This window comes from Elaeis guineensis, chromosome 15 (assembly GCF_000442705.2).
Source record: "Elaeis guineensis isolate ETL-2024a chromosome 15, EG11, whole genome shotgun sequence".
Taxonomy (NCBI): Eukaryota; Viridiplantae; Streptophyta; class Magnoliopsida; order Arecales; family Arecaceae; genus Elaeis; species Elaeis guineensis.
Genome location: NC_026007.2, coordinates 60,003,576 through 60,008,046, shown reverse-complemented (window position 1 = coordinate 60,008,046; position 4,471 = coordinate 60,003,576).

Genomic DNA, 4,471 nt, shown 5'->3' with positions numbered 1-4,471 from the left:
AATTGCTACCTGATCCAGAGGAGAACTTACCCGACCATCCAGACCAGGAGTAAAAAATTGAAATTACTCCGGGATACGATATTATTTTCAGAGCTGATCAATATTTAGTCCAAACAAGAAAGAAACTTCCATATCCGGATCCAAAGAAGAATCGTCAACCGGATCACTCGATCGACTATCCCGAGAAGGCTCATCTACTCTAACCTTTACCCTACCCTTCTTACTGCTACTAGCCATCGAAAATGGTAGGAAAGGAAATCAAAGAAGACTAGAAAAAGAAGAGAAGAAAGAGAAGCCTAATATGAAATTAAGGGATGATCTAGAGACCACAAAAACATAAAGAAGAAGACTCCTAGACCCCTAAAGCTCTTGATACTCAGAGCAAAGCCCTTGTTTGCAGGAGAATGACAAGCATAGAAGCGAAAAATCCAAATGAAAGCGACATTATGTATATAAAGCCCGTCAATGGTCAGGATGGATTTATTCAGATCAAGATTACACTAGATTTTGACATGTGGCTACATCAAAATCGATCATTGATCGGACGGTTCGACGCATCTACTGCCTGATTGTGCCACATCATCTCTATCTGAGTGAACGGTTAAAAGCCAATAACAATTAGATGCATGACGGAAATAGACTAGTCAGAATCAAATCGATCGAATCGTCTGACCATCTAACCATCTTTTCGAATCGATATCCCAATGATTGTCTCACGATTATTGAAACGACAAAACGACTGAAGACTTTTCGATTTTTGAAGGAATTATTAATATCTGTAGCTGAATCGGAGTTCAAGATAACACGTGACAACTCCCTTCGTCCAACGTGTCAAACCACGTGTCAAGTACCTTGAACTTGGGAGTGGAGGGGTAACTGTTGGGGCAATTGAATCTACTCCCCCTTGATTCATAGTCGGTGAATCTAACTCTTAGTTGGTGGAATAAATAGAACCTTCGACTATCAATCGGTTACACCGACACATAGTTGGAGATTCTCGATCAATTTTTTTTCAGAACCAAGTTAACCAGAATAGTCAGTATGTCAGAATAATCAATCGACGATCAGTCGATGTACCATATATACCGACATACAATCGGTACAACATGATTACCAATATACAGTTAGTACATCAAAAATTGCCAGCACAGAAAGCGCATAACGGCCACATACCATGATCATCAAAGGACTTTAACTCCCATCTCACGATCACATAGTGCCAAAATAAGCAGGATCCACATGTCTAGCCATTCTAAATGATTACCAGCTGATTATATATAAAAGAGAGATAAATAAATAATTTTGGTAAGATATTTCTAGGCTAACACTCTGTCACTTTGAATACTCTATCTGCTGTTCACCATTCTCTACTGGCTTAAACATCAGAGGGTTTCTGTCGGACATAATTTCGGTCTGTGAACTTCTTTTACAGGTTGCTCTTCGCTAGAGTTAGGCGCAACAGGATGGCCACAAAAGGATGTATGTTTTGAGTTGCCTCTGAATTCACCTGTAGGATATATGTTATATATCTTGATCATTAACAAGAGGGCTTCTGATCTTCCAACAAGGCAAGATAGGTGAAAATATATAAAATCTTGCACTAGACGGTAATATGATAGCTTTTGATTGGTTTTATCCTGGACTGCGTTGTATGCAATAGGTGAATTTGACTGGTGCTTATTAAGGTGGTGAACTCTGATCATAAGCCATATATTTTTTAAAAACTCCCATTGTTTGTCAGGTTGAAGCATTATAAAGCACGGAAGATGACTTTGTTGCCTGCAAAAAAAAGAGAAGGGAAGATGATGCTATTATTGGGATTGGGGGTCAGGGGTGGGTGCTAAAAGCGGGGTGTTTGCTGAGGAGGTGAACTCTAATCATAAACCATATATTTTTAGATTCATAATGCTTATCAGGTTGAAGGATTATAAAGCATAAAAATGATACTATTGCCTTGAAAACATGATGGGATTGTTTAGGTTGGAGGAAACTGGGCCTGGTGTCTAGATATACCCCTTCGCCTATGTTAATCACCACATTGGCAGAGAGAAGTGTTACGCCATGCAGTAATAGTGTGAGGATATGAGAAGATCAAAGAGAAATATTAAAGTAAAAATTAATCAGCCAACTCAATAAATTACTCGAGATAGAAGATACTAACTCAGATCTGTTTGGCATTTGCTTTTATTTCTTAGTTTTATTTTAAAAATAGAATCATAGAAAGCATAACAAAAAAAATATATCTGATGCTATTAATCTAATTTATTATTTTCAAAAATAAAAAATTCTTAATTTTGATAATTTTAAAAGTAAGAATTTACATTTTTACCACCATCGAAACCTCCACCACCACCACAATCATTTCCATAACCATCGCAATCATTGTCTCTATTGCTGTTGCCACCAACCCCCACCACTGTTGCTGCATTTGCCATATCATTATTATCACTATCATTGTCTTCACTACATCATAGATTCCCTCACTGCCACCTTTGCTACCATTACCATCATCAGGACCTTTGCCATACCTTCACTCGCTATTAGTACCACTGATGCCCCTACTATCTCCATAACTACTACTAGACCTGCTCATATGAGGGGTGGCAATTTTAGCCAACCCATCGGGTATCCAATTCGATCTGATCCGAATGAGATGGGTTTTATCTGACCCAATTAGAACATGGAGCGGGTTTAGTTTTTAGAAAAAATATTTGAAGTGGATTCAGATCGAGTACGGATAAAGATATGCCCCGATCCGAAGTAATCTTAATTATATATCTCTTTCAAAATTATAATAATTTTATATTATTTATATGTATCTGATCTGATCTGATCCAACCAACCTCTTTTATCTATCCGATCTGCATCTCTACATGACCCAACCCAATTTGATACGAATACAGGACAAGTATGGATATGGAATTTTTACTTGTTGGGTGGGTATGAGCTAGAAGAAATAACCTAACCCATACCCGACTTATTGCATCCCTGGCTCATATCCCAAGCAACCCGTCTGAGCGTGACATGTTTAAGACAGGCTTGGGCTTAATTTTGCAAACTAGTGGGTTAGATCGAGCATAAAATTCAAATCTATCTTTTAAATAGGCTAGCTCCAGTTTACATTAACCTGGCCCAAGCCTGACCCTAACCTGATATATAAACTTTAAATTAATAAATATATTATATATTAAAGTTTATTTACTATATTAAGTATCATAATAATTTTCATTATTACTTCCCTATCCCACCCTTTGGATCCCTAATCCATCCAGGCTTACTCCTTTCATCATGATAAGGAACTTGGGGAAGGAGGTGGTGGTGCCTATAGGATATTTTCTCCCTTTCTTGACTCTTCCCCACCTCTCTGCCTCCTCCTCGCCTCTTCTCCACATCCCCTCCTCTTTGCCTCCTTCTGGCCTTCTCCTTTCCTTCTTGCTTCAACCTAACAACCCCCCACCCCACCATGCCATCAACCATCACCAACCACTCTACAGGATAACCCCTCAACCCAATATGATGACAAGACTCCTCATTTTCGCTCTCCTCTCTCTCCTATAGATGGTCACATCTCCTCATCATTTAGCTTCTGATGAAAGAGTTTCATTGACTAACATCTATACAATACATGAAAGGAGAGTTTAGAGCTCTCCCAATGCGCCACATATCACTTTTTTAAAAAGGACACATTGACATCCTATGCCCTGAGCCTCCCCTTCCATCATATGTTTAAAAGAAAATGCGCACAGAGAGTTCTGTTATCGTCAGGGGAAAAGTGGGAAAAAAAATCACACGAACAGAGAATGGGACACGTGTCGACATGCAATGAGCCTCTTCAAAAAAAAATACAAGAGCAGAGAGTCAAAGAGAAAACTTGCGGGAGAGGATGATGTACATGCCCAATGAGAGGACATGAGCGCATGCTTTTTTCCAATGAAAGTGTGACATTCATGCGCTTGCAAGAGAGTGACATTCTCTACATCCAGCCGGTCCAGCCAAATCACCATCCATGTAAGAGTCCGTAGCTTACCTGTGAGGGAAAACAAAAAAAAATGAGGGCATGTTGAATTCGAAGGGATATAACACAGGCATCTCTTACTCTTTAATTAGGGGATGGAGAGATAGAAAAAAGAAGTTTCAAAGGTTTTAAATGAGAAGAGAAGGTTTCTGTATGAGAATACAATGGACTGTCTATCACATCCTTTTATTGGATCATGCTATATATATGTAGGAAGTTTCAAAGGATGATTCAAAGATAGAAAGGTTTGGTGTTAGGAGAAGTCAAGAAGAAAGATAAGTTTGATAGTATCTTTCCTTGCCATTTTTTTTTTTTTACTTTTTCTGATTGCTATTTTTTTTTTATGTTCGGTTGGTTTTTTGGATAATAGAAAGAATTGAAAAGGATGGTTCTGAGTATTTCATAAGCAAGCAACCAAGGAAAGATGAGCACTGAATTTTTTTTATTTATTTTTTT